At 45.3% G+C, this 15755-nt stretch overlaps 1 long non-coding RNA gene across 2 annotated transcripts; it reads right to left on the bottom strand.

The window, feature by feature from the left end:
- Positions 1–1362: 1362 nt before the first annotated feature.
- On the bottom strand, positions 1363–4951 carry LOC117595387. 2 transcript variants are annotated; one of them, XR_004576609.1, is made up of 3 exons: positions 4769–4951; positions 2788–3666; positions 1363–1630 (listed from the first exon to the last, which is right to left on the bottom strand). It is a non-coding gene; the product is annotated as an uncharacterized LOC117595387 (long non-coding RNA). The 2 variants fall into 2 exon arrangements; XR_004576608.1 differs by lacking the exon at positions 4769–4951 and having other exon boundaries at positions 2788–4083.
- Between the last annotated feature and the right edge of the window lie 10804 nt (positions 4952–15755).

Genomic DNA, 15755 nt, shown 5'->3' with positions numbered 1-15755 from the left:
GAGAAGAGAGGCAGAGAAGAGAGGGAGAGAAGAGAGGGAGAGAAGAGAGGGAGAGAAGAGAGGCAGAGAAGAGAGGCAGAGAAGAGAGGGGGGGATCGGTGACATGCTGCACCATGCCCACCTCAGCAGTGATCTGTAATTCTCCTGACATTTTTGCCAACACTTAATTGCCATTCATTCACTAATAGAGTGCATTGTGTCTATAATGGCAGGAAATGTCAGGTCTGCTCTTTAACGGGAGGCATGCTACAATTGTATTGCCTTTTAAATGAAAAATATACATCTCTGTCCTTAGGAAATGCTTGGAGGCAGATGATCTGTTGACATATGTGTCGTGCCATTGTCTTCACCATTCACAGGTCCAAGCGTTCGGAAATGGGTTTATGGAGGTGTTTCAATGGTATTTTACTTGTTGTACTGTACAGTCCTGCATCCAAACACTTTTTAACACCTCGCACATTTATTTAAAGGTGAGTGGCAAATGCAAACACACCTTGTTAAATGTCTCCAAGCAAAATGTGATGCTGAAGGTTTGTTGGTAACCAGGATACAAGAATGATAGAAAACAATAAAGTTAAAAGTCACTTGGAGACCTTGGTTTGAAATGTAACTATAGGAAGCCTGCTTTGTTCCTTGCCTCTGAATTATAATGGAAGATTGAAGTCCACACAGTTCAATTAGGTAATTCTGTATTTACTCCGTAAAAAATAAAGCTTTTTAATTCTTGTATGCAACCTTGGATGCAAGGCTTTTCATGAAATACATCAAGGCAGTGCCTCTTTGTGGGTGGTGGTTTGTGCCTGAATTCTTACGGTCACACCGAGCAAGCTTTCCCATTTGTTGTTGAGAACACAAAACAGAGAAACATTCTATGACCAAATAAAGAAAAGCCAAAAAAATCTAGCATGCATGCAGTCTTTAAAAACCTAATAGCCTAATGTTTCGTTCCTTACAGACCATGTGCGGGAGTGTAGAATCTTGTTGTATAGACGTTGCACCACTGCCCCACAAATGAAGCAGAGTCATTTAAAGTCTTTTGTCAGATAAATTCTACAGTCAAAAGATGATTGCAGACAAATAGAGAGAGGGACATAATATGGTATAAAAGAGATCTATGCACAAAGAAAGAAAGAACAATAAAGATAGAGAGAGAGAGAGAGAGAGAGAGAGAGGAAGGAAGATGGAGAGAATGCCAGGGAAAAAGAGAAGGAGAGCCAGAATGGCATCAGGCTCCCAGGTCCACCTTGGGGTTCTTGATTGTCTTGAAAATGAGAGTAGAGCCAGTGACACCCAGGGACAGAAAGAAAGGAGAACCCAAAATCAATACAGTGCAATTAAACACAAAGGCTGGTTCTGCACAGCTGAAGGGAATTTGTTATTTATTAAATTCAGCCCCACAACTCCCTCCCTCCATCCTTGCCGGCTGCGTCCAACACAGGGGGTTCTTTGTCCCATCTTCTCTCTAGGTAATCCGACTTGTTCATTCAGACAGGACTCCTAAAGCGATTGTGCGGGAGGCCTAGGGAATTCAAGGAGCGCTCCCGTTTATCGACCCGCCCTGGCAGGTCCCGTCACATTCCGACCAGTAGAATGTCAGAGCAGAAGAGAGGCTGAGGGAGAATACTGGGATCTGGTTGGGAGAGACGGGGAGAAACAGGGACACACAGGGACAGACAGGGAAAGACAGGGTGAGACAGGGACATACAGGGACAGACAGGGAGAGACAGGGTGAGACAGGGACAGACAGGGAGAGACAGGGACATACAGGGACAGACAGGGAGAGACAGGGACTGACAGGGAAAGACAGAGAGGGACAGAGACAGACAGGGTGAGACAGGGACTGTCAGGGAGAGACAGGGACAGACAGGGTGAGACAGGGACTGACAGGGACAGGGACAAACAGGGACAGACAGGGACAGACAGGGACAGACAGACAGAGTCAGGGACTGACAGGGACAGACTGGGACAGACAGACAGAGTCAGGGACAGACAGGGACAGACAGGGACAGACAGGGACAGACAGACAGAGTCAGGGACAGACAGGGTGAAACAGGGACAGACAAGGACACACAGGGAGAAAGACAGAGAAGAGACAAATAGAGAGGCCTAATCCTCCTGGCAGGGCAATATTCTGGGAGATTTCTCAGAGAGAGGGACACACACAAACACACACACTCACACACACACACACACACACAGACATAGACACACACAGACACAGACACAGACACACACAGACACACACATACACATACACACACATACACATACACACACACACACACATACACACAGACACAGACACACACAGACACATGCATGCAAACACAGACGTTTTAATTTAATTGCATTAGGCCTACAAGCTGAACATTGTATATGATTCATTCTTAAAGTTTGGCTTCTTTGGAATCCAAGGTCAGTTCCTATGATACACAGACACACTCCTTTCATTAGGGAGGAGCAGTGAGGAGATAATGTAGTGTTTTTCTGATTTTATTTGTGCAACGATCAATAGCTCTGGGTCAAAGTAGTTTTTATGTTTATCAGGTCGTGTAACAATTCACTTCCATAAGGTCTTTCTGCATGCTGCATGTATATTACAGAAAAAGGCAGGCATCTGAAACATTTTCAACATGAAACGCTGGAACTCACATTCAAGTGAATTCTTTTCACAATTCATATTGAACTGTTAAATATGAAGGTGCACGGTGCAACACTGAGTGCTTAAACCTATTGACTCATGCCTTCTGAACCCAGTGACCACAATCCAACCACAGACTCCCTCACCTCTTGTGGTTTTCCCAGTCGATGGCGGACATGTCTAACACAGGCCAATCCATCAGAACGAACAGCTGTCTTAGGCTGAACTCCTGTATGGCCTCGGTCATCCACCGATCAATGAAGAATCACAGACGCTGATATATTACACGTTCAATCAACGATATATCGTACATTCATTTAATTATATTCTGTACATTTATTCCATTATACAATGTAAATTCATGTGGAAAAAATATATATGCTCGTCATTGGTAGGGAAAGAGGATCTAGTTTCATTTCAAATGCAAATCACAATGGATATCACCCTTTTGAAGAATTCACCAAGATGGAACTTCCAACTGCCTTCCTGATGACCCAGTTAGTCATGTGACAAGGAAATTAACTATTTCAAAATGCAGATGGTAAAAATCACAAAAACCCATTTCACTTTTTTTTATCTACTTTTCCTGTGGTCTATCACTGCTGATTCTTTAGTTGTCCTTTAGTTCAGTTGCACAGACTCTACTTCATTCCGGACATTAATGACTATAGTGGGAATGTATAACAGAAACCCTTGCAATGCCTTTCGTTATGAATTAACCCAACCCCAGCTCCACATGACGACCAGAACTGAGAAATGACTTGACCCTCTAAAGCATCTGGTAACAAGATACATTAAAAGTAGCTCACACCAATAGACTACAAATGACAAGATATGTAAAAGTAGTTTGAATAAATACCTTCTAAACAGAACCACTGCCCCTCTGCCCACAGTGAGGAAGACACAGAGATGGGACATCGCTCCGACTTGGTACTTGGTGTCTAGGTGCACAGTAGTCTCCAGTGGAGTGTCTGGACTACACATCAATGCGCTGATTCATCTCCCAGCTGCTAGAGATCTCTGCACTGGGAGAGAAGAGGAACAGAGGGAGGACTGGCGGAGGGGTAAGACAGGGCCACGTGTTTATGAGGAAGTTATGAGGAAGTTATGAGGAGCAGGGATGTCCTCCTCTGATATGATGAGAGTTGCCTTTTAGTTGTCATGTTGCTTGATTGATGTGCACCGGAGTAGGTCATGTGACTCCTCCGTTGTGTTCGTTTCTTTTGACATCAGTGCGCAATCAACGACCTTGACGGAACACACACACGTGTACACACACACACACACACACACACACACATGTGCAGGCAAGATCCGACACACATACACACATGCAAGTGCACGGGAACACATGCACGCTCTCTCCCTTTAGTCCCTGTTCCCTTCTCTCTGTTGAAAACCCAAAGGAAATCAGAGACCTTGTGTTGTTGTTTCAGCGGACCTTGTTTCTGTTCTCTTCACCCCCCCCCCCCCCCGACGTCTTCCCCCTCTCCCCCTCCGACGGCCTCCATGGGGGAATTTGATCCAGGCCCGGGATGGCAGAGAGAGGTGACTAAATGAAATATTGATCCGCCGCTCCGTGGCCTTGCCTTCACCTTGTCCAGCACGGTGAGTTACTGACTCTTCCGTTCTGCTTGTAATGGGAATTATTACAGGGGGCCAGGGCCTGTAATTACCTGGCATGGTAGAGGGCCAGTAGAGGTGTTGTATATTTCTGTAAAGAAGTTATTTACCGCACCCCACCATCCCTCCATCACCCCGACCACCACTCCAACCCCCCCCCCCCACCACCACCACCAGCACCACCACCCTTCATCCAGACCTCCTCTGTCTGCCGCCCTCCTCCATTCCTCTATGACTGGCCGGCCTGTCACGGGCACACTGTCTTTCTTAACCTTGATTCACTTCTGTTAACTATCATTAATCATCCGGGGTGTTGGGGAAGTTTATCAAACGCAGGGGGAAGTAAGAGAGGCCGGCGCTCCGTAGCAGGGTGGGAGTACAGAGGTCTGAGTTTCTGTGGGAGTGCTGAGTTATCTGCGCGCGCGTGTGTGTGTTTTTGTGTGTGTGCGTGTGTGTACATACTAACAGGGATGAAACTGTAAGTGTAACATCTGAAGCACTGACCTGGCACTGTGGGGGAGTTTGATCTATCCCTCCGTCGCTCTGCGAAGAAGCAGCCGTTTGTTTGGGTGATAGCTCCACTGTCGCGGTGCCCTTGCCTCAGCCCGGCACGGCCCTGCCTGGTGACTCGTTGCCAGGGGTGACACGCAGCATCTGGACCCCAGTCAAGGTCAACACTGATGGAGACACCGGGGATGAATCATCCTGGGATCTGGACATTTGTAACTACAGAGGGAGGGGCAGGGGGGTGCTCAGGTAGGGGCGGGGTGGGAGTCAGGTAGGGGCGGGGTGGGAGATAGATGGGGCAGGGGGAGTCAGATAGGGGCAGGGGGGAGTCACATAGGGGCAGGGGCGAGTCAGATAGGGGCAGGGGGGAGTCAGATAGGGGCGGGGTGGGAGTCAGATGGGGTGGGGGGAGTCAGATGGGGCGGGATGGGAGACAGGTAGGGTGGGGGGAGTCAGATGGGGCGGGATGGGAGACAGGTAGGGGCGGGGTGAGTCAGATAGGGGCAGGGGGGAGTCAGATAGGGGCGGGGTGGGAGTCAGATGGGGTGGGGGGAGTCAGATGGGGCGGGATGGGAGACAGGTAGGTTGGGGGGAGTCAGATGGGGCGGGATGGGAGACAGGTAGGGGCGGGGTGAGTCAGATAGGTGCGGGGGGAGTCAGGTAGGGGCAGGGGGAGTCAGATGGGGTGGGAGACAGATAGGTGCGGGGGGAGTCAGGTAGGGGCGGGGGCAGTCGGATAGGGCGGGGGGAGTCAGGTAGGGGCGGGGGCAGTCAGATAGGGCGGGAGGAGTCAGATAGGGACGGGGGGAGTCAGATAGGGACGGGGGAGTCAAACAGGGCGGGGGTTGTCAGATAGGGCGGGGGGAGTCAGGTAGGGGCGGGGGCAGTCAGATAGGGCGGGGGGAGTCAGATAGGGACGGGGGGAGTCAGACAGGGCGGGGTTGTCAGATAGGGCGGGGTGCGGGGGGGGGGGCGCGTGGGGAGTGCATACTATAAGTAGCAGACGGTGTCTGAAGTTGAAACAGAGAAGGGATAATACATTCCAGTGGTCATCTCACCCTCCTCCTAGACGGAATCGTGAGAACAGCCGAGTCCCTGGTAAATTTGACACAGCATTTATTTGAAGAGGAAATTAAGTAATGGTTCCAAAGTGCTGTGGCCGTGCATGCAGTGCTTTCATTTCTCCTTCCGTCTTCCTCTGACAGTATCTGTGCTTTTTGGCTCTGTCTGCTTCTAACAATCATTCTCAGAATAATATTGTTATCACACTCAGCATATTATCCTCTGGCCTTTTGAGAATACCCTTAGAATGAGGGAGTAAGATAGCTAGCAGTCAGTGCAAATATTCACTTCCAATGAATTAAGACAAGGAGGAGAGGAAGGGAGTTTGCATAGAAAGTAGATAGGACAAAAGTCTGCAATGGTGCTTTTCCATTGATGTGTTTCGTCCAGAAAAACCACTGGTCGTGATGATGTCAGACATTAAAAATAGCAGAAGAGAGATTTTTCAATTACCCAACTGGTCAAAATGTACATTATACCCCAACCAATGGATACAGTGGAAAAAAAGACTAAATGTTATTGGCCATTGCCCTACTCTAATAATCTTCATGAGCCTACCAATCATCACGGTCTGCACTGTAGTCAACTGGCCCTAGAGATAAAACTAGAGTGGTATAACTCAAAATTGCAGTGAGAAGTCAAGATATTAATCTTGCAATGTTACATTATTTTTCAATTTAGACAGCTTTATTGATTTGACAGGAAGTAACATGTTGCCCTAGGCATTTAGAATGAAACGTGCCGTGGAGCTCATTACATGATAACATCACATGCATTGCATATTGTTATCTATTTGAAAAACATTGTTTCCATCAATATTGTTTTTGCAAAATAGTCAAAATAAATCCAAATAAAAATACACCCCCGTTAAAAGGATTAACTATTTTTACATCCTTAAGAAATGTCTCCTACATCTTCCCCTGCCCTTAAGTTTCATATTGTTTTGTGCTGTGCAGACTTAGTTTTGACTCCTAGTTTTCTGTGTATTGTGCAATGCCAATCCACTATGTAAAGCGACTTATAGTCCTTGAAAAGGGACACATGGAAACTAATATATTGCAAATACTGTTTTGGGCCATGTTGACATGTTTTAATTGACAGTGCCACTGGAACCTGCTTTGTAACACGGAGAACAGTTTCAACAGTTTCTTTGTCAAATGCACCAAACAACACAGCATCATCCAGAACAATTCAATTCTTATGTCATGGCACACGACAAACTATGTAGTGAGAATTAAGAGGAAGAGTTTATAAGCAAAAATATATCTAGACAGAAAATAATAATAAAATAAAACGACAATATACATAACACTGAACACTAGCAGCAGTTTAAAAAAGAGTACTGTAAACTAGCAACAATCTGGGTAGTATAATTGGACATTATAGATATGGCAAGTATGGCAGTAATATACATAACAGTGTGAACTAGCAGCAATTGATAGAGTTATTGAAATATTAGATACATGAGTGCAATAAGCTTGAGAATGGTGGCATAGCGCACTACAAACATTATAACAGGGAACGAAAGTAGACGGACCAAGTTCACCCATTTCTTCAAGCGAATGTCAAATAACAGTCATACAGCAAGTCTTCTCCTCCATTACCCACCCCTCTTAGCTCCAGTGCCCAGCTGTGCCAAGCCACCCACCAAACCACCCTCGCTGCACTGCCATGCTGCCACTCCTCCCTTCGCTGGAGAACTTCCAGACCTGCTGGCCTAACGAGATCAGGCCCAGCCCTCATAAATTTTATTACCGCACCACTCAATTACATTACATCTCCATTTACGGACCTTAAGGAGCCCCAAGCAGTGCTCGGACTTTGACCTAGTCAGAGAGCAGAGACTCCGACCGAAGACAGAGAGAGAGAGAGAGAGAGAGATGGATGGATGGAAGGAGGAGAGGTAGAGTAAGAGAGAAAGGCTAGTGCATTTGAGAAGATTGAGACTGGTGCGTTGAGGAGAAGCGGGGGGGAGAAAGGGAAAATAGAAAATCGATAAGGCAGGACGACGGCAGGAGAGCGCGGATGAAGATTGAAGGGAGGATGAAGGGAGGACGAGAGGGATGGGTGGAGGGGAGCAGCTGAGACCGCAGAGGAGTGATGGCCAGGGCTGAGAGCATATCGATGGAAAACGGCCAGACAGGAGAGGAAATCCTCTAGGTGACCTGGACGAGCTGCAATGCCTCCTGGGACATTTAGGGGTCAGAGTCTATTGGACGGATGGAAAAACGGTGGGTCAAAGTGTTTTATTGTTTTTGAGGCCTGTCTTTTGCCTCCATCTAGTCATTTGATGGATCCCCCTGAAGCAAAGTCAATGTCCAAGGGTTCTGACTTTATGTGACTCACGGCCCAAGAGAGGGGAGAAACACTCTGGCCTTTTCAAGACAACTGTGTGGAATATCCATCCCGGACATTTTCAGTGGGTTCAAACAGAACAGCCATATTGAAAACGTAGGTTGGGAGGCCAAAAAAAAGACTCAAAAACGAACTGTTCTGTAACAAGATGTAACAGAAGACTTTGCAGACAATGTACTGTGCATGAAGAACACATTGTACTCACACTGTACACACACTGTACTCACACTGTACACACACTGTACACACACTGTACACACACACTGTACTGATAGCTTCACACACACAGTGCACACACCACTACATACACCGTACGTCCACTATATACACATTGCAAATGAAATAAATAACCAATGCCTTGCTTCTGGTTCTAATATGCATAAATAGGACTGTACATAGGATTATATGGAGACAGAACTGTATATATGGTTTTACTAAGGCAAAACTCTTTATTGGGTTATACTGAGGTAGGACTGTTTTTGGGGTTATACTGAGGTAGGACTGTAAAAAGTATTTGATACACTGCTGATTTTGCAGGTTTTCCTACTTACAAAGCATGTAGAGGTCTGTAATTTTTTATCATAGGTACACATCCAGAAAATCACATTGTATGATTTCTAAATAATGAATTAACATTTTATTGCATGACATAAGTATTTGATCACCTACCAACCAGTAAGAATTCCTGCTCTCACAGACCTGTTAGTTTTTCTTTAAAAAGTCCTGTTCTCCACTCATTACCTGTATTAACTGCACCTGTTTGAACTCGTTACCTGTATAAAAGACACCTGTCCACTCACTCAATCAAACAGACTCCAACCTCTCCACAATGGCCAAGACCAGAGAGCTGTGTAAGGACATCAGGGATAAAATTGTAGACCTGCACAAGGCTAGGATGGGCTACAGGGCAATAGGCAAGCAGCTCAAAGAAAATTATTAGTAACACACTACGCCGTCATGGACTAAAATCCTGCAGCGCACGCAAGGTCCCCCTGCTCAAGCCAGCGCATGTCCAGGGCCGTCTGAAGTTTGCCAATGACCATCTGGATGATCCAGTGGAGGAATGGGAGAAGGTCATGTGGTCTAATGAGACAAAAATAGAGCTTTTTGGTCTAAACTCCACTTGCCGTGTTTGGAGGAAGAAGAAGGATGAGTACAACCCCAAGAACACCATCCTAACCGTTAAACATGGAGATGGAAACGTCATTCTTTGGGGATGCTTTTCTGCAAAGGGGACAGGACGACTGCACCGTATTGAGGGGAGGATGGATGGGGCCATGTATCGCGAGATCTTGGCTAACAATCTCCTTCCCTCAGTAAGAGCATTGAAGATGGGTTGTGGCTGGGTCTTCCAGCATGACAATGACCCGAAACACACAGCCAGGGCAACTAAGGAGTGGATCCGTAAGAAGCATCTCACTGTCCTGGTGTGGCCTAGCCAGTCTCCAGACCTGAACCCAATAGAAAATCTTTGGAGGGAGCTGAAAGTCCGTATTGCCCAGCGACAGCCCCGAAACCTGAAGGATCTGGAGAAGGGCTGTATGGAGGAGTGGGCCAAAATCCCTGCTGCAGTGTGTGCAAACCTGGTCAAGAACTACAGGAAATGTATGATCTCTGTAATTGCAAACAAAGGTTTCTGTACCAAATATTAAGTTCTGCTTTTCCGTTGCATCAAATACTAATGGCATGCAATAAAATGCAAATGAATTACTTTAAAATCATACAATGTGATTTTCTGGATTTTTGTTTTAGATTCCGTCACTCACAATTGAAGAGTACCTATGATAAAAATTACAGACTTCTACATGCTTTGTAAATGGGAAAACCTGCAAAATCAGCAGTGTATCAAATACTTGTTTTCCCCACTGTATATGGTTATATTAAGGTAAAACCTTATACTGAGGTAGGACTGTATCTTGAATTTCTACCCGAACAACTATTATCCCAGTAATATACTTGTAATTACTAGTAAAATGTATGCTCTCCTTATTGCACATTTAGTATTGCTAAATATACACATTCCACTGGTATAATACATATATTGAATACTTGTAAATACTTGTAAATGTTCTACCCTCCTCTATTTGCACTTCTGCTTAGATGCTAACTGCATTTTGTTATACTGTAATTGTACTATTCAATTACAATAATGTTTAATCTAATCTCATCTAAAATATAGGGGTATACTGTTGTAGGACTGTATATAGGGTTATACTGAGGTAGGACTGTATATAGGTTTGTACTGAGGTAGGATTGTATATCAGATTATACTGAGGTAGGACTGTATATTGGGGTATACTGAGGTAGGAGTGTATATAGGGTTAGACTGAGGTAGGAGTGTGCATGTAGGGATATACTGAGATAGGACTGTATATAGGGTTATAGTGAGGTAGGACTATATATAGGGTTATACTGAGGTAGGACTGTATAAAGGTTTTTACTGAGGTAGGATTGTATATCAGATTATACTGAGGTAGGATTGTATATCAGATTGTACTGAGGTGAACAGCATATAGGGTAATACTGAGGTAGGACTGTATATAGGGGTATACTGAGGTAGGAGTGTATATAGGATTATACTGAGGTAGGACTGTATATAGGGGTATACTGAGGTAGGAGTGTATATAGGGTTATACTGATGTAGGACTATATATAGGGTTATACTGAGGTATGACTGTATACAGGGTTAGACTGAGGTAGGAGTGTGAATGTAGGGATATACTGAGATAGGACTGTATATGGGGTTATACTGAGGTAGGACTGTATATAGGGTTATTCTGAGGTAGGACTGTATATAGGATTATACTGAGGTAGGACTGTATATAGGTTTATACTGAGGTTGGACTGTATATAAGTGGCTTTAGATATTGAGAAATAATGGACAGAAATTATGCTAAATTTCCCATTTCACCAAAATGAGTAATTTCACATCAGCGCCGTTCCTCGTAGATGGTGGTGCATTTTTCCCTCCCTCAATTGTCTGGAGAATGATTAGAACTCTCATTTTACTCTCATATTACATCACAATAATGCATGGCAGTGCTTAAGGCCTGACATTACTTACCAACTAATGCATGAGCACCCGGCTGTCCCCGGCGCCTTATCACAATGCCCTAATGCAGTCTGTTGGTCCATAATACAGCCATTATTTGCAGGCAGCATGCTCCTCGGATTGGGAAATAGGCTGAGGAATGTGTTTTGTGCTGTGGCCTTGTAAATGCACAAGCGCGCGCACGCACACACACACACACACACGCACGCACGCACGCAAACACACACAGACACACATGCCTTACATCTGCACACCATAGAGAAACCTAATGAATATTTCCTTTTGAGTGCGAGCAGTGGGTAAAACCAACAGAAGCCTGCTTCTCTGGGAGTAAGATGAGAGGAGAAGAAGCAGCATGAGGAACACTATTGGAGTGGGGACTGCATGTTTGGCACCACACTCCTCCTCCCCATGGCACTCCATCCCTCTTGAATTCCCACATGGTTTCGGTCCAACATGGCGGACACTGATACAACATGCATCCGAGGTGGCTCAAAATGGAGGACTGGTCCCGGGAGCCGTGTGGCAGGGCCTGCGAAAAAGTGAACGGGCAAACTTTTCCCAGCAAAACCACCCCAACATATTTAAAGCACAATCTTAGCTGTTTTTGAAGCGGCTGACACCTTTCTGGAAACTTGAATCCATTTCCCGCCCACGGCCCTTCACAAGACGCTAACAGCAGAGTGGTAAATAATGTTTAAGTTGTTGGAAGAACTAGCTGGCTCCTATATCTCCTTATGAATTATTCACATTTATTATTAGGAGAAAACATACTCTGGCAGATGTGACTGTCATTTACAGTATAACTTACATCATCCCAGTTTAATATGCTGTTGGAATGTATTCCCTCCAGTCAGCTAAAAAAAGCAAACACATGTTAATGGCATATCCATACTTTGGACCACTCAAAGAAACCCTTACTTGATGATTTTCTCACAATATTGTAAAAACAATAAAAATAATAGAGTAAATAAAGTAAATTATTAATTAAACAAATTAGAGTAGTGAGGATGTGGTATTAATAATAGGTAGTGTATAGTGTAAAGTGGAATATTTTCAGTATTTTCAGTATTTGCCGCATTCACACATTATCAGGTCGGGGAATTGGGAAGCTGAAATTGCTCAGCAGTAATAGCAAGAGAGTCTGAACATTAATTAAAAACTACAAAAATGACTTTGGTAGCAGGAGTTGTAAACTGTGCCTGTGGCAAGGATGTATGCCCATGTGTATGGCTGAGTGAGAGCGTGTTTGTGTTTGTCCAGTTCAAGTGTTGCGAGGTGTAATGTCTTGCAAATCAGTTTGATGGTTGATTTGGGGGGATATTGGGGTTGGGAGGTATTGGGGATGGGGGGTATTGGGTATGGGGGGTTTGGGGATGGAGTGATATTGGGTATGGGGGATATTGGGGATGCGGGGGATATTGGGTTTGGGGGTATTGGGGTTGGTGGGGTATTGGGGTTGGGGGGTATTGGGTTTGGGGGGTATTGGAGATCAGGGGATCAGGGGTTGGGGGTGTATTGGGGATGTGGGTTATTGGGGATGGGGGGTATTGTGGATGGGGGGATACTGGGGATGGGGTTATTGGGGCTGGGGGATATTGGGGAAGGATCATGCTGCTGATTTGTGATAACTTATCGGGGTATCTGAGTGAGAGGATGGCCGACCCAGGATGGGACATGGGCTCGGTGGAGCTGGGGGTTTAGGTTGTCATGGTCTTCCAAAATAGAGGCAATATTATACATTCTCAAGGGACATGGGTACAGATGTACTCAAACTTTCTTCTTCATCAGAAGCCTTCAGTACAGATGAAGCAGAGGGAAGGAGACACATAGAGACGGATTGAGGGAGAAAGTGAGGTGATTTTAAAAAGGAGAGCCAAGTAATCTTTCCTGTCCGTTGAAGCCTGTCTTATGGTGTCTCCCCAGGGAAAAACAAAACCGACTTCTGCTGCTGGAATTTGACAGCATTCTAAAACTCATTTTTAAGACTGTTTAAAAAATCCTATGGACATACATGGACAATGCTTGATTTTATAATGGTATCACCTTTGCAGCTGGACACTCTTAGTACATAGACTTAAGCATTATCACCCCCACCCCATTACACACCCACACACCCATTCTTCAGAACAGTTCTTACATTTACAAATGTCAAACACTTTTGACGTGAGTGTATTCACTGAGTACCGTTTCTGTTCCATACGTTCTCATCGTGCCACACTGAGGTGTCCAGTGAGATGGCTCTGTGATCCCTCTGATCGGCTGTGCCACGGCTCTGCGGGTCTGATGCTGCAGTCCCCCAGAGCAGAAGTAATGTGCTATGGATCAATAGCAACAGCAGAGAGACCTATCAGACTCGGTCTACACAGCAGCGGCAACAGCAGCAGTCACGCTGTCCGCACGCCAGCATGGCTCCCCCTTCTTCCCTCCAGCTGAAACTACAGTGGCATTTTGGAAAGAAATCTGTGTGAACCACCTGCGCGTAATGCATTGTCAATGCGTTTTAGGTGGGTTATATCGATCCGTAATGCAATATAAGGCCTGCTATAAGAGCTGCTAACAGCTCATCGAGCTCTATAAAACATCGAATTGTATCTAATAAATGCACCAGATGCATTCATAACGCATAAAAACATTAACTAATAAATGGGTTTACTAGTTTCTCCTCGTCTTCGGGCTGACAAAAATAATAACAATAGACACTCATGGTTAAAAGTTATTCTAACAGTGTGACATTTAAAAACATATTTTCCCAAAACTCACAGTTCAGATTTTCCAAACAGTGCCCTGACAAAAAAAACTGTTATCTATAAACTGCCTAAAGCCACAGTATTTTTCATGGACATATAAAACAGACAGACAGTTGCCTCTGTGCACGGTAGACTCCGTGTCCATGCAGGAAGAGAACGCCGGCGGTGGCGGCAGCAGCACGTGCGTTCCTCAACTTGTCTTAGGAGGCAGCAGATTGATTTCTGTGTCCATCTTGTTTGCCCTTCCCTTTGTGTTTCCAAGCTCAATTTAGAGGGCCTATGATGTATTGACGCGCGCTCCGTGAATTACCCTGCTAAAAGATGCAAGCGCACAAAACATCTCGTTGAAATGGATAGGCTCTGTCCTTCCATTTGTGACGGTGGATTGTTGCTGTTCAGGGCACGTCCGTATAGTGGAGCGGAGTGGGGGGTGATGTGAGAGCAAGGAAGGAGCTGAAAGTAATGTTTGCCTGCGCTGCTATCTCTGGCTGCAATGACCACTGCTTCTGTACTACTAGAAAAGCACAGCAATAGCACTCTGAATTTGCTGATTACTGATGGTGATTGATTCCTTTTTCTGTTGGCTCTAGTTTCTATAAATGCGTTGCAGTAGTTTGAAGGTTTACTATCCTTTCGTGTAACAAGAGTTTTATTATAACACAACGCTGTGAAGCACAGCGCTACGAAGCACCAAGTAAACAATCCAAAACATGTACATGAATGCGTCATGTTCCCCATCCCGTCGCTCTGCGCTCTACTTTCCCTTCACTCCAACCACCTCCCATCCCTTCCTTCATACAGCATGGGTCTGCAGCTAATTATCCAGACAGACTGTTCGCAGCCTAACCACTCCTCACCTAATTAGGAAACTTGGTTAATTAAAAAAAAGCAGCAATAAGGCCTCAGTGTTCGGGAAAAAAAACGAGTTGCTTTGTCTTAGCGGGACACAATAACGATCATATAAAATATTCATGCGCAGACGGCCAGGTTAAACAGTCTCCTTCTGGTGCTGTGCTGCTCCAGATGCAGCCTGCTGTACATCCTGTCAAAGACCCCAAGGCTCATATGGTGTAACACTTGTGTAACAATATAGCAGCCTTTGATGTTACCCACTATGAATAGCTGTGGTTGCATTGTTTGTCTCGGATAGATGTGTCGGCATAGTAAAGAATGGCAGTGTTTAGAGCGGTCGTCCAGCGTAAATAACAGTGCAGTAAGTCCTTATAAGGACGGAGTGAGATGAAGTCTTCTGAATGATAGCACTGTCACGGGCTGTGATTGGCGACACAAGGACCAGAGGGAAGAGGACCCCCAAACGGCACCTCCAATACCACCTTATCAAGTCCAACCACGGCTCAGGTCCCACTACTTACCTAATGAGGATAACTGGCAGCAGACATAAGGACAGTGCTGCTGTCCATGGCTGCTGCCATATGTAACATTGGATATAAAAAAAACTGTCCTCTGCATTTGCCTGGCGTGGGAATGCATGGAAATACCTTCATGAATTCTAATAGCATGTTTACAATATAAAGCAGTGAACAGGGGTAAGAGCCAAGCTTAAACACTGCACATTCACCACATAACAGATGGAGACACTGGGCTGTAAATTCACACACAAGACCAACAACTCTGCAAAGCTATTATCATGGCGATGGAGCGAAAGAGGTGGAGGGAGGGACAAAGATTGAAGAGTTGGAGGAGGAAGATGTGGAGGATGAAGTTAGGGATGAGTGTTTCTACAGGGCTGTCTCACAGCTGTGTT

Source organism: Esox lucius, chromosome 2, assembly GCF_011004845.1.
Source record: "Esox lucius isolate fEsoLuc1 chromosome 2, fEsoLuc1.pri, whole genome shotgun sequence".
NCBI lineage: Eukaryota > Metazoa > Chordata > Actinopteri > Esociformes > Esocidae > Esox > Esox lucius.
The sequence above is the reverse complement of the archived record's forward strand: the minus strand, read 5'-3'. Positions and strand labels throughout refer to the sequence as shown.